The sequence below is a fragment of the Acomys russatus genome, chromosome 12, assembly GCF_903995435.1.
Source record: "Acomys russatus chromosome 12, mAcoRus1.1, whole genome shotgun sequence".
NCBI classification, from domain to species: Eukaryota; Metazoa; Chordata; class Mammalia; order Rodentia; family Muridae; genus Acomys; species Acomys russatus.
In genome coordinates, this window is record NC_067148.1 from 51,920,772 (window position 1) to 51,936,447 (window position 15,676).

At 45.0% G+C, this 15,676-nt stretch overlaps 1 protein-coding gene and 1 long non-coding RNA gene across 2 annotated transcripts in view; both read right to left on the reverse strand.

The window, feature by feature from the left end:
* The window catches only part of Fbxl17 (F-box and leucine rich repeat protein 17), a 432,200-nt gene that overhangs the window by 238,837 nt on the left and 177,687 nt on the right, over positions 1–15,676 (reverse strand). The window lies entirely within an intron of this gene.
* On the reverse strand, positions 1,514–2,754 carry LOC127196599 (uncharacterized). Its single transcript, XR_007831496.1, has 3 exons — positions 2,655–2,754; positions 2,172–2,228; positions 1,514–1,628 (listed from the first exon to the last, which is right to left on the reverse strand). It is a non-coding gene; the product is annotated as an uncharacterized LOC127196599 (long non-coding RNA).

Here is a 15,676-nt window from a genome sequence, read left to right on the forward strand (position 1 = left end):
TCTGTAGTGTTGTGAAGATGCTTCAACTTGAAATTTCTACAGACCGAATACAAGGCTAATCAGGAAAGCTCTTGAAATGACTTTTCATTTTAAAGGAGGGGATTAATAGTTTTCAGTGTAATCTCACCCAAAAAATACTTAGTTTTACTCTATGGAAATTGCTTGTGTGTGTGTGTGTGTGTGTGTGTGTGTGTGTGTGTGTGTGTGTGGTATATAGCAGGTGTTGGCAACCTAAGGCTGGATTTTTTTACAGTGATGGAGTCTGAGGATCGAGCAGTGCTCTCTTTTGCAAAGATGGAAGAACCTGCTCCTTGCTCTCCGCCTCCATGTGGTAACGTGCTACTTATCTCCTCAGATACAGGACCCACAACCCGTGTGCCCTCACACAGCGGCATGGTCACCTGCCAGTAACCAAGCATGAGAGGAGGGTGGCACGCACGCTACAGAAAGCTGCCGGAGATGATAAGTACACAGCGATGAGATTACTTCATTATTCCAGAGCTTATCACTGCCCAACAATTATCTGCTTTGGAAAATGCACTGTGCTTACAAAGTCTGCACTGCACACCGAAGTCCTGGTGGAAGTTTAAAAGGCAAAGTTGCCAGACAGACATTTCAGTGATGCATTTTGTCCTTACAGTAAACGTCAGGATGTTCACACGTACGTTTATTTTTTAGATTATCCCTCTGATAAGTGGAGTCAAACACTGGGGAGAAGATCACCACACTCCGCGCTGCTCCAGTGGGAAGTGGAGAGCATACAGCCAAACGGCCTGTGCCTGACTAATGATGGTCCAGGCATGGCGTGTCCAGGATGAACCCAGACATTGCTAAAGCTGTTTATGGTTTGGTGCTTCCTCAGCTCCCGCATGGGCAGCCAAGCTGCTGACTTTCTGAGTGTAGATTCTGACACCATGCATCTATGACGTCATTACGCAACCTCACAGCAAACGCCCTCTTCCTCTGGCTCCAACAATCCTTCTACCTTCCTTCTCTGTAAGAGGCAACTGAGGAAAGTTGTGTACGGAAGGTGGTCTGCCCAGAGAAGAACACACCATTGGGCTGTCTAGCTCCTAATAGTCAGCCCTGAAAACATGCGTACAAGTAATATTGTCCAGACTGAATGGGTAATGTTTAGGAATATATGTATATGCATATATGTGTGCAATAAAAAAATGGTGAAAAAAGAGGCTGTGAATTTGAAGGAGAGTGAGGTGAGGTATTTGGGAGCATATGGAGAAGGAAAGAAAGAAAAAATGTAATTACAGTCACACAAACAAACTACTTATGGGTCTGGGGAGATGTCTTGGTGAGTCAGCGTCCTTGCCGTATGAGGATGAGAACCAGAGATGGATCACCAGGACCCACACAACACCTGGCCATGGCCACACACACCTGTAACCTGCACCTGAGGACCTGAGATGGATCCCCAGGACCCACACAACAGCTGGGCCATGGCCACACACACACACCTGTCACCTGCACCTGAGGATCTGAGATGGATCCTCAGGACCCACACAACAGCTGGTCATGCCACACACACCTGTAACCTGCACCTGAGGACCTGAGATGGATCCCCAGGACCCACACAACAGCTGGCCATGGCCACACACACCTGTAACCTGCACCTGGAGACCTGAGCTGGATCCCCAGGACCCACACAACAGCTGGTCATGACACATACACCTGTAACCTGCACCTGAGGACCTGAGCTGGATTCCCCAGGACCCACATAACAGCTGGCCATGGCTACAGGTTCCCCAGGACCCACATAACAGCTGGCCATGGCTACACACACCTGTCACCTGCACCTGAGGACCGGAGATGGATCCCCAGGACCCACACAACAGCTGGCGACGGCTACACACACCTGTAACCTGCACCTGGGGACCTGAGATGGATCCCCAGGAACCACACAACAGCTGGCCATGCCACACACACCTGTAACCTGCACCTGAGGAACTGAGATGGATCCTCAGGACCTACACAACAGCTGGCCATGGCCACACACACCTGTCACCTGCACCTGAGGTCCTGAGCTGGATCCCCAGGACCCACATAACAGCTGGCCATGGACACACACACCTGTAACCTGCACCTGAGGACCTGAGATGGGATCCCCAGGACCCACACAACAGCTGGCCATGGCCACACACACCTGTGACCTGTACCTGAGGACCTGAGCTGGATCCCCAGGACCCACACAACAGCTGGCCATGGCCACACACCTGTCACCTGCACCTGAGGACCTGAGATGGATCCCCAGGACCCACACAACACCTGGCCATGACACACACCTGTCACCTGCATCTGAGGACCTGAGATGGATCCACAGAACCCACACAACACCTGGCCATGGCCAAACATACCTGTAACTTGCACCTGGGGACCTGAACTGGATCCCCAGGACCCACACAACAGCTGGCCATGGCCACACACACCTGTAACCTGCACCTGGTGACCTGAGGTCGATCCCCAGGACCCACACAACAGCTGGCCATGCCACACACACCTGTAACCTGCACCTGATGACCTGAACTGGATCCCCAGGACCCACACAACAGTTGGCCATGGACACACACATCTGTAACCTGCACCTGAGGACCTGAGCTGGATCCTCAGGACCTAAACAACAGCTGGCCATGGCCACACACACCTGTAACCTGCACCTGAGGACCTGAGCTGGATCCCCAGGACCCACATAACAGCTGGCCATGGCTACACACACCTGTAACCTGCACCTGGGGACCTGAGATGGATCCCCAGGACCCACACAACAGCTGGCCATGGCCACACACACCTGAAACCCACACCTGGAAAGGACAAGGACAAAGGGTCAGTGCTACCATAAGCTCCAGGTTCACTGAAGATGCCATGCAGTCTTAGTCAGGGTTGCTCTTGGTGAAGTCATCAACGAAACGCCATGAACAAAGCAGTTCGTTCAGCAAGGCAAGGATTTATTTGGTTCACGTATCTTGAGACACAGACCACTGAAACCAAAGCAGGAGCTCAAACTGGGCAGGAGCCTGGAAGCAGGAGCTGATGCAGAGGTCATGAAAGGTGCTGCTTAGCTACTCGCTCCCCATGGCTTGTTCAGCTTGGTTCTTATAGGACCCAGGACCGTCAGCACAGGATTGCCCCGCCAACCGTGGGCTGGGTACCCGGACATCAATCACTAATGAAGAAAGTGTCCTGAAGATTTGTCTACAGCCAGAACTCCAGCTTCTGTGGAGATGACATAAAAGTACCCACTACAACACCCAAAGGTCTCCTCTGGACTCCACACTCAGGCACATGTATGTGCACACCTACACACCACACTCATGCTTATAGATGTTCACAGTCACTGACAAATGCACAGATATATGCCCAACTATGCGCACACCACACACACACACACACACACACACAGGAATCTGCACACCTACCCATACTTATAGATGTGCACACCTACTCACACAGATGTAGACATATGCCCGCCTACCCATACACAGGCACATGGATGTGCACACCTACTCACACATAGGCACAAATCTGTTTTTGAAGCTTTATGACTGCTTATTACTTGATATTTGAGTTAATCCTATTTTTTTTTCCTAGAACATTTGTGCTTCTTTTGTGTAATTCCTCAAAACAGTTTTCAGAATGTTGACATTTATAAATGCAAAGTTAACTTGAAGACGCTAACTCGAAAGGACAGGTTTGCGGTCAGGAGAAGATACCATTCAGTAATTCTTGTGAAGTTCACTAAGTGAGGGTCGGCTTCAAACTAACAGGAGTTTAGCGAGGTCGGGTGAGGGGTGTACGTCACCCCTGCAAACAGCATGCCTGGTGCTCCGGGGAGCCTCAATCACTGGCCGACTCTTACCAAGTCTGGCTGATCCCTCATGGGCTTTAATGTGAATACAAATATGTACTGCCCAAGGAACTGTTTACACACCGATTTCACCTCCCTTCATAAGACATTTAGAGAACAGGAGCAAACACTGACCTTACACAGAAAAGATTAAAATCTGTACATCTTGGAAAACATAAAAATCAGTCAATGTGACACTAAAAAAAATGGACTAAGCAATGTCCCATTTTAGAACCAAGTGCCATCAGTGGCTATACACATGCAAGCATACGTACAACGACACACACAGGAACATATGCAAGCATACAAACAACTACACATACACGCGTAGGCCAAGTGCTGAAAAGGCATAACTTCTCTACACAAAACCAGCCAATAAGCACCAATTGCCGGGGAAACTAACTGTCAAAAGCTGTTAAGGGAAACAAACTGGCTGGGTGGTACAGAGAGGCGCCTCTGGTGGCTGCGATTTCAGTGTAAAGTCTATTTTATAATCGCATGTTCCACGTGTTCTGTTTTCCACCTTCAGGTAAGGTGAGGGTGATGTGAGGAATCTAAGGCTCCTTCCTAATTGTATTTCACTGCTCCGGTTTGGGCAACTCTATGCTAAAAAAATAAGATGGTCACCTTGCACTGTGGCCACTGACTCTGCTAAAATTATTTAACAACTATGGTGTGCTTCAATTAGAAACAAAACTGTAAAGCAAGAGTATGTACATATAATGCTTGTTTTGTTTCTATAGCACAGACAGGCTCTCACTACGCAGCACAGCTGGCCTGAGACTCACTGTGTAGACCAGGCTGGCCTAGAGCTTGCAGCAATATTCCTTCCTCTGCTTGCCTAATGCTGGGACTACAAGCGCGTGTCACCAAATCCACTTTAAGTCGTGAATATTTTCGGATATTTTCTGTTTCTTTTAAGAAAAAATTAATTATTAAGAATATTTTTAGAACTTAGGAGTATCAATTTTCTTGATCCATCAGTAAGTAAACTTAGTGAAAGATTTTTGTGTTGGCTTTTAGATCGGGTGTGGAACACACATTCCAATGCTATCCTAATGACTAAAATAAATGGGTCTGCTTTCAAACAGACAAGTAAACATCTCCCCTTGAACTGGAACTATAGGACACCACAGATGACAAAATGGGGACAGCTAAAAAAGTGTGTTTTCTCCTCGGGCTTACTCATCGTCTTCAGAATCAGAAGTTATTTTATCACTTCTTTATGTTTGGAATAAGTCACTTTAGATCTACCTACCACTTACTTGGTTATGATTTTCAGCAGACAAATGGATGGAATTAAAAACAAAGTTAACGAGAAGAACTCATTGCTTGTCCTGATGGAGCCTAAAAGCATACAGAAAGAACCATAAACTGCTGTGAAAACTGGGATGCGTGTAAGGAACGGAAACGGTTACAGTAATGGACAGAAAGAGAGCATCAAGTTGACCGTGCAAAAGGGGAAAAACATCTCAGTGCAAATTTCTACAGAGGGGTCACATAAGCAGCAGAAACTAAGGTAAGAACTGCCTCAAGTTTCTCAGCTTATGAAGAATGAGCATGCGCTCCCTTCCAACTGAGAAATCTTGAAACGAAATGACACACTAGAAACAAAGAAGTTTCCAGGCATAAAACAGGCACTGGGAGATTGACTCGCACCTCATACATTGGCATATGTGTATGGTGGAAAAGAGACAGGTGCCTAGGTATTGATGGTGTGCAGCATTACATACATAAGGCTCATGGTGTGGCAGGAGAGAAGCAGGTGCCTATGTGTTTTTGGGGTATAATACTGAGGTGCCTAAGAATACTCCAAGTAGTAAACACATTATGTCTGTTTAGAGATAGCGCATTTTCCATCTATTCTGTCATCTACAAATCGGAATTGATGAGATCTGATAGCTGTCTTATACAACCCTGATTCACAGCACCTTCAGTTTCTGTTTCAATAAACGTTTCCTGAGTTCTCAGCAGCAGCTGCTGAGCTCTGCTGGAGGAGACGCGATGTTGGTGTGGGCTGGGGCCACTGTAGACTTCTGCCTTCCAAGCTCAAAGCCACTCAGCAGCCCTGCACTCTGCTCCACGGCTCCCTTGCAGCTCCCCACACCAGAGCCCAAGACAAATCCTTCTCAGCCTCAGGCTTTTAAGTCAAAACCTGATTAGCTTCAAAGAACGGTAAGGGCCACCAGGCCAGTATGCTCTCAGCATCCCGACCTCCATGCTGCTTCTCCTTGCTCATGCATCTCTCCGTTTCACGTCTCCTTTGCCTCAGCCTCTGAACACCTCCAAGTCTCTCTCACTTTAAAGATCTGTCTCCCACTCTGGATGGGGTGATGCTGAGTCCTTCATGCCTCCCTGGGTCCTCACTTCATAGTTACCCTGACGCTTCTGGCACCTTCTTGAAATGGTCTCTTCCTTCAGTTTCAAGTAACTGGAATCTCCTTGAAGTTCTGAAAACTTCCATTTTCTTCATTCTGTCTACTTCCTTTGCCCACCCCTTTTCAGCAGAGTTTCTCAGAGTCATATCTAGGCTCTCGCGTACTGTGATCCTGAGAGCACAGACAACCAAGTAATGAATATATATATATATTTACACACACATATGCATACACTGACATTTTCCTAATGTCTAACTCAAATTTATCCCTCAATTCCTATACCCTACAACTTAGTAGCAAGGCAGATACAAACTTCAGGGTGTATCTGTCTCCAGATCAAGATGATTTCCCTTCTTATTCAGTGTGACAACTGCTCAGTCACACACACACAAGAGACTGTAGCTGCGTCTTCTGACTTCTCATAGGTAATCATTAATTGTATCTTCTGCCAAACTGGTCAACTCCCCACTCCCAATGTTGTCTATTTCCGTCTTAAATTTAAACACTAGTGTCTCTTACCTGGACTTGTTATTTCATCACATTTCCTTAACCCTGTATCACTTCTGCCTATCCAAACCCTGATGCCATTGCTCCGTTCAGCACCGATGGCTGGCCGGCTGCCAGCTGCCTCTCCTACTTTGCCCCCTTATACTGTGTGCTCTAGTAACAGTAGCTGTCTTCTTCCAAGCAGTGTATTCCTGCAGAGTTCTGTCTTCCAGAACACCGCCTTAATCCCACAGGAAAAGTTCTACTTGGCTTTCACATCTCAGACTAGTGTTCTTCCCAACTGAGTGAAGCCATCTTGGTTTCCTGACTTCGTGTCCCACCCCACACAGACCTGACAGCTTGGCAGATTTCTTTAACGTCTGTCAGAATGGCTACTGTCTGCTGGACCCTACAGACTTCCTGAAATCTGTTTCCCCGAAATCCTGCACTGTGAGTGCTTATGATGCTAGAGTCTAAACCATGGCCATGCCACTGTAGGAGACACTCAACACTTCTCTCAAGCCATGCCCAAGCCACTGTAAAAAAAAAAAAAAAAAAAAAGTGTAAAAAAAGGTATTTTTTATGGAAAAAAAAAGATAAAGCATTCACCTTTTGTTCTATCCAGTAACTATGCCACATATCAACATGAGTTATGCTTCTAAAAACAGACCCAGCCAAGTTCTCTTATCAGTTAATCGGAAGTTACGGGACAGTTCCTGAGGGAACTGCTAAACCTCTCCAAACCACTGTAATCAGCTGCCTGACCTCCCCTCTCTAGTCACTTTCTACTATTTACCCTCAAACCAGACACTGCAAAACCAACAGATACCACACTAGCTCACACCCGCAGGCACGCACCCCTGGGCCTGCATTCCCTCAGTCCGCAGGGGAAACAGCCCTCAACGGAAACAGCCCTCATCCTTAAGGCTACTGCTGTGATACAATTCCTTCTGAAACAGGTCTGACCTCACCACTCCCACCCGAGGTTGTGTTGATTAACCTGCCTCCTGGCATACTCCAACATATCTTCTGAGTTGCAAAGCCTCATGAGTTTTAATTATTTGTTAAGAATGTGTTTTTCCTACTAGAATCTCAGCCCCTCGGAACGGGGGCCTGCTATATTTATCTTTAAAACTCTGGCACCTCCACGCTCAAGTGCTAGTAGGATGAGCAAGAGGATAATCACGTACAAACACATTCTTATTCCAATCGGCATTAATTTACCTACACTTAAAATACCCTTCCTCTCCATTTGTATCATTTTCACTGGCACTTCAGGAACTAAAAAGGCTACACTTGAATTATAATTATTTTGAAACCCATGTTTTGCTTCCCCTGCAATCTTTTGTGTTGCAAACAATAATTTTTCAAAAGCTGTTTAGGGAATTTTTCCCACTTGCAGCAGCAGCAGCAGAAGGCTCTTTAAAGGTGTTTCGTGAGCTAAATCTGTACAAAGTACAGGGCACACTATGGATCAGCTAGGCCTGAGTTCCCCGTATTCCCTGCTACTCGTCTTCCCAAGTCAGCTCGCAGCAGCACCACTCCTTGGTACAAAGATGCTCTTTGTTTTTCAGTAAATATTAGTTTGATTTTAAGTAGCAGTAATCATTGCATTTAAAACTAATTTGCAACAAGGAAAATCAGAGAGGGAAATGTTGATGAGAAAGTGGAGAAGATTTCTTTTAAACTGTGAAAGCCCTTGTAAAACAAACCTCACTGCTCACTGAAGAAAACATGACATTGTAGATATCACTGTACAGTCTCCAGTGAACGTGTCATCACGACAGGACTCATATATACATGCAAAGAACACACAGTTGAGATACTCCTTCGCTGGCAGCAGTGCTCTATAGAAAGCTCGTGTAACTCAAATGCATCCTCAAGGCCAGGCTCCTTAAAACAATCATTTAGGCAGAATCAATCCAACCACTCTTCTGATTATGTGCTGATCTCTTCCATATACTTTTACCAATATCTGTACCAAATTCCCCACCTTGATTTATTTATTTACTTTATTTTATTTTGTTAATTTATTTATTTGGTTTTTGGAGATGGGGTTTCTCTGTGTAGCCTTGGCTGTCCTGGACTCACTTTGTAGACCAGTCTGGCCTTGAACTCACGGTGATCCCGCCTGCCTCTGCCTCCTGAGTGCTGGGATGAAAGGCGTGCGCCACCATGCTCGGCTCCACCTTGATTTATTTAAGTAAATATTTAAGTATATTTTGAAGCCCAGACAGATTCAACAATCACAGCCAGGAACTCTTCCTAAACTGACTATAAGTGAAGGCACTTTCTTCTGTTTGTGAACTTGCTTTCTTAACATGGGGCAGATGAGCAGGTGAACAGGTCAGCAGGCAAACAGGAGGACAACAGTTAAGCAGGTGGGCAGGTGGACAGATGGGTAGGTGAGCAGGTGGGCAGGTGGACAGGTGGGCAGGTGGGCAGGTGAACGGGACAGCAGGTAAGCAGGTGGGCAGGTGGACAGGTGGGCAGGTGAGCAGGTGGGCAGGTGAGCAGGATGGCAGGTAAGCAGGACGGGCAGGACGGCAGGTAAGCAGGTGGGTAGGTGGGCAAGAGATCAGGACAGCAGGTGAGCAGGTGGGCAGGTAAACAGGACAGCAGGTGGTCAGGACGGCAGGTAAGTAGGTGGGCAAATGGGCAGGTGGGCAAATGGACAGGTGGGCAGGTAATCAGGTGAACAGGTGAGCAAGTGGGCAGCTGGGCACGGGAGGAGGGCAGGTGAGCAGGAGGGCAGGTGAACAGGTAGGTGGGAAGGCGCACCACTGATTTCTCAGACCCAGACTCATCCTGTCTATGGTTGTATCTGCAAGCTGTCTCCACGTGAATTTTGAGTAGAAAAAAAAATCTTTAAATTCTCCAAAGCTAGGAAAGATTATTGTGGGCTGGGAGACAATAACCAGAAAAATCCTAAGTTAATGGAAATAACTTCAGATTGAAAATCACAGTAAGACATCTTTTAGTAAATGGGTCTCCAACTTGTGCTTCCTAAAACATAGGGAGAACCAGAGAGCTGTGGCACCTTATGAAACGGCTTCTTGTTCTTATTTCTTTGGTTATTGTAACGAACAAAATTAAGAACCAAAAGCAAAATAAAGGTCTTTCTGTTTGAGCACTTGTCAAAGCAGGAGAAAATGGCTTCTTTCCACAGTACACTCCAAACCCCTTGAAGAGTTACTACACCTGCTCATGGAGAAGGTAATGCTTGTAAGATGTTTAATAAAGCCTTTCTGTATAGACTGAAGTTGATATGATAGTTTGAGCTCATGGACACACACACGCGCACACACACATACGCACATGCATACACACACGCATGCGCGGAGAAGCATTTTCTAACATTAAAACACCCTCGTTAAATCATTTTGTCAATCAGAGGAAGCAATTTTCCACGGCTAAAAATATTTTCAAATCTGATATGAGAATAAAATTATATTAAAATGCCATGATGCATTGGTTTGGTAACTTGCCAAGGGTAGATGCAGACTGCTGCACATTTCTCTTTCAGAGATAATACCTAGCAGCTCAACCTTCTAATTCATATCCAACTGCTGTAGGCAAAAAAGCTGTTCCTAGTAATCCTCCCCTGTGGATGTATTTTAAACTATTCCACAAACGTTGCTAAAACACTGTGTCTACTAGACTATGCATACTTGTTCTTATCAGAAATTTCTTTAACACATATAATCTACTGAAATTCTGAGTAAATGAATTTTTAAAAAATGACTGATGCTGACAATATATATTCTGTTTTACCTTGAGAGCCCAGTAAAATAAAGCTCCTGACTGAAATTTCACGTGTAAGGAAAATAAAAGCAGTTAACAATTCAAGCAAACTGCTTACACTTTCATACTGATTCTTACTAATATGTCTATATTTTAAAAAGCAAATGTGGTGGAGGAGAGTAACACTTTAAGTGCACGGTTCTAACTCAGACTCACTCACACCAAGGAATAGTGGCACCAAAGAAAATAGCTGTTTCATCATCAGAGTTTCGAAGACATTCTTAATTAAATGGTAAAATGAGACCCAATTTTCTGTAAACTGGGATATTTTAATTAATCACACTTGTCAATGATGGATTCAGGATTATAATTTGTGATTTTTTTTTTTTTTAAAGATGTATCTGAAGTTTGGAAGATCTGGGCTGCGCACGGCAGGACAGCTCATGTAGGTAAGTAACATGAAGGTCCCAGGTTCAAACCCTGCAAAGGGGCAGCAGGGGAAGGAGAAGGCGAGGGTGCCTGTGAGAACGCACCTCTGTCAGACAAATATGACACAGAGCAGCTTAATAAACACAAGTGGGGCTCCCATGGCAACACACAGAACTGTGCTCTAACTCCCAGAAGAGTCAGAACCAGAGAGAACCTTCAAGTTGACTATTCCATTGTCAAGACATGGCCTTCTCTCCTCAGAGAGAAGGGTTTAAGAGCTTCCCACACTAAGTGGCAGTGACTCGCTGATCCTTCGCTGTCTTACTTTCATTTGTGACACATAGAAATGTTAGTATCTTATAGTACTTACGATAGAAAAATCAAAAATATAAAGTCAATTACATTTTAAGTTCCAAGTCTACAAATATAAAGTTTGTCATATGGCAAAGGGACGAGGGAAAAGGAGATGACCGAGGACCCTCAAGCCCACCGTCAGGGCCCTAACAAGGGAGTAGGGTTCAACTTCAATGCATGACTGGGCAGCCAGTGGCCAGCATGCAGCCCCCCCCCCATCGCTGGTCCAGTTCCAAGGCTTCCTGAGAGATCAGTTTCCCTGCACAGTGGACTGACAGAATGTGAGCCTTCCTCCAGGAGATAAGCCCCATCTGCCTGCCCCAGCGCCCTAAGCTCTTCCTGGGTACACAGCTACTTCTTGGGATCTTTGCTCCAGCACTCTAAAGGGGGCACAGTGCTCCTTTCTAATGCACCCACTCCACCAGGAAGGCTACTTAAGGGATAGAAAAGTAATGAGCACTGGTCACTACCAGGCAAGCTGTCACCTCACTGGTGCCCAGGAGCGGAGGAGGTTGGTGGATTTGAAAATCCTCAAATGAAGGTTAATATGATTCATGGTCCTTGAATAACTCTGGGCGTCCTGTCTGTTCCCCACTGACAGAAGCACAGTCATATTAAAGCGAGTGTCCCTCTACTTCTCCTATAGTTTCTGGAAGTCTGTGCCCAAGTGCTTAGTTAGAGCAATCCAATTCACTCTCTCAGAGGAGCAAGCATAGGAAAGCAAGAATTAAAGTGTCTCTGAACTTCAGGAACACAGGCTTTTGTGTTGCAACAGCCTGGGCTTTAAGCGGTAAAGACTGAAATTTAAACATGGCTACCCATCCCTCCAAATCCAGGGGAGTCAGCCATTCCCTTTAAGCTTAACTATCTACCTTTCCCACCAGGAAAATAAAAGTAAAAGCTGCACCCTGCTGTGGTCCACTGGAGACTAAACTCAAATGCCATGTTGAGGAAGAAAAACAACCATAGAATGGGACTGGTGAAAAAGTCTATGCACAAGTTTCTGGTAACTACATGGATAAAGATAAACACCAACTGTAGAAAACAATAATTTCTACTATAGTGTTGTGTGACAAAGCATATGTTATCAAGTAGGCAGATTGACATAAGAATAATAGTTGATGAAAGAACAGATGTAATTCGGCAACAGTGTCTAAACAAGGAAAATGACCTAACATTTAAGGCCACAGCAGTTAAATCAATTTGAAAATGCATAATAATGTCATAAAAGTAAATTTGCTATAATGAGAGTCTGGTGTATTAGAAGTCACCTAACTGCAAGCAGAATAAACACACATACATAAGCAAGCCCAAGGCTGAACACATTCTCGGCCACCTATCTAACTGGGCAGGCTCCTTTAGCCTAGCCCTTGACTTTGAGTCTCCTGTGTCCCTCCTGTCCTCTCTAGGCCTGCACAGCCCAGCCCTACCTAGACCCCTCTTACCTTCTAAGTCTGATCTATCTTGACATCTGATCAAGTGCCTCGCTTCCCTCCTTTGGTGTGCGCATGCATGGCTTGTTTTCATTGTAACTCCTACGGGTCTTTTTAGCAAGAATGCCCATATCTTGATGTGTCACCTCGGCTTTCTACCCACTGACCTGCTCGCCCAGCTCCCTGGCATAGGTGCTCACTGTCTTTGAGTCACTCACAAATCATGACACTCTCTTCCTGACTGCCACGGAGCTCTTCTCCATCCTCTAACAACCATCAGAGTATGCTTCCCCTTAGTGACGCTTTAGAATGCACTAACAGAGAAAAAAGGATCACTATGGAATGACAAAACTTCCTCAGGAACAAGAAAAACTGGATCCTAAAAATGGCAGATTACAGCAGACTGCGGTGTAAACGAACTAGCACTACACAGCGAAAGACAGGAAACAAAACTGTTACCATTCACTCCCTACAGAAAAAGGGCCCCCAAACTATTCATAAAACAAAATAAAATCAGCAAAGCTGAGAGACATTAAAAAAAAAAAAAAAAAAAAAAAAGATCAACGTTGAAATGTTCACTGCACACGTTCTCAGCACCCACACTGGTAGAAAAACCCTTTTCCTTAAGTGTCTGGCGCAACAGCAGCGCTGTAGGTAGCGCTGAGTGCTGCAAGATGCACCAGTTCTTCGTTAAAAAGAAAAACTAGAAACTTTTACTGTAACACAGAAAATACCTAAAGGAATGGAAACACCGCAAGCCCTCTCAGAAAATAAACATTAAAATGCTAATGACATTTCCTTTTCTACCTCAGTGGTTTGAACACTTTAAATCAAGCTAGTCGGAAACGAACAATTATCTTTAGTGAGGGACTTACTGGCACGAAGCAATCAAGGCTGTGGCTGTGGCCCTCTCACTTGGACTGCCTGTCTTGCTTCCACCTTCACTTTCCATCACGTGGAACTGCAAACCACCAGCGGCCCAAGCTGCCTGGTTAAAAGGATGTCTTAAATATTTAATAAGCTTCAGCATAGATTTTATCAAGTAAAACAAGCCAAGGAGAAGTAGATGAAGTATGATTCCTCTATGCAAACAAAGATAAATGGTGCTAGAGAGAATTCCACCCACTGGTGATAAAATATGTAATAAAATATGTCAGAATGTTTATGGTGAGGTAGACTTGAGAAAATCTGAACATTCACACCCCAAGGACACACACTAGTGTCTTGGAGGTCTCAGGGGACAAACCACACGTAAGGGTCAGTTTCATCTTCAATAGAAGCCTATGTAATTCTTAAAACTGCCACAAGGTGGCAGGTGTGGTGCAGGTTCTGGATAGGAGTCTCAAGTATGAAAGAATAGGTCACAACATGAACACTCTCCTGTTGACAAAACCTCTTAATGTCAAGTATGTGCCTTCCACAGCCCTTCGGTATGACTTCTCATGCCTGAAGAAAAGCAAGAGTTTCTCACTTTGGCAATAATAAAACCAAAACTCAGCTACTATAGCTAAGGGTTCTAATTATTCTCTATTGTTTTCCCATCGCTACGTTGAGGCATATATATAGTGTTTGATAGAGGGTGACCACGCCCTATAGACGTCTATATCTCACTTAACAGGACACAGATGCCCTGATGATGGGATCTGTATCCTGTTTACCCTTTTCTGTCCCTTAAAGTAAACACCCTGTTACAAGCATGTTATATATAAAGTAAACACTAATGACTTGATAACCCCATTTACACTTTCTAACAAGTTACATACTGGAATAAATAACTGATGCCCTGGATTGGGGATGCAGGTTCAGCAGTCCAGGCTCAAGCCCACCCAATCGGTACCTTGAGATGAGCCAACTGACAACTTACGTTTGCTGTTCTTCACAGAGGAGAAAGAAGCTTCATGGAGCAGATGAACGGCAGCCGAGCGACTGGCTACGCACCACCGCTACGTAAGCATTTGGCTAAGCAAACAGGTTAGCAGCTGTCCCGGAAATACACTGCTTCCTTGGGGCAAATCTCCCGCTGATGCTCAGCTTCTCATTACTCTGGTGTCTCATCACCCAAGTTCATCGACCATTTGAGTTTCCTTAGCCCCCACTGCAAAGAGCACTGCACGCGCACTGAGCATGAAAGAGCAAGCTCTTGTCACCACTGATGAGGCTTCACACAGTCCATGCAGCGACTTCCTTAATAGCCTGTTAGCCGCCTCCGCTTCCAAGCCATCCCAACATCACAGTCCACAGTCAACTTTTACCTTCTCTGTGTCATATCCTTTACTTTTTATGCAAAGACAAAGTTAATTATCCATTAATTTACCAGGAATGGGCAAGAATCCCTAATCTTAAGATATCCTACATCGCCTAAGTGCTTTTTGTAGGTAGCTTGTATCTTTTTTTTCCAGATATTCCCTTTTCCTTGAATATTTTGCGGCTTCAATCAATGTTCAGTGCTAGCTGACAACCCTTCGTCATCTTCCCTTGAGTCTGGTCCCTCAGCTTTTCATCGTGCATGAGATTAGACCCGACGCTTGCTTCTTTGTTTTTTAATGTTTAGTTATGAAACAGTTCAAACATGCAGAACGGAGGCATAGAATGTATGCCCATGACTTTCTCGCTGAAACAAACAATTGTTGGTGTTTCCTAACAGCTGCCTCCTTGGATTTTCTCAGATTGCTCTACCTTCCCATCTGAAAATAAACTTCAAACATCCTTCCTACCTACTCAGCGTCTATAGCGTAAAAGTGTTCTCTTATTGAGATACTTACATATCAGTCATGGCCAAGAAAAATAACTCTTATATGAGATGTACACACACACACACACACACACACACACACACACACACGTACATTTCCACTAAGTCCTACCATATTCCTCATAGTTTTGTTTGCTTCAATCCAAAAAAGAATGAACAATTACACGTTGCAAGTCACTGCTGCATGCCTTAAACTTCTGTTCTTGTCTTTCATCACACTGACGATCTTCAGTCCGTTTCAGCA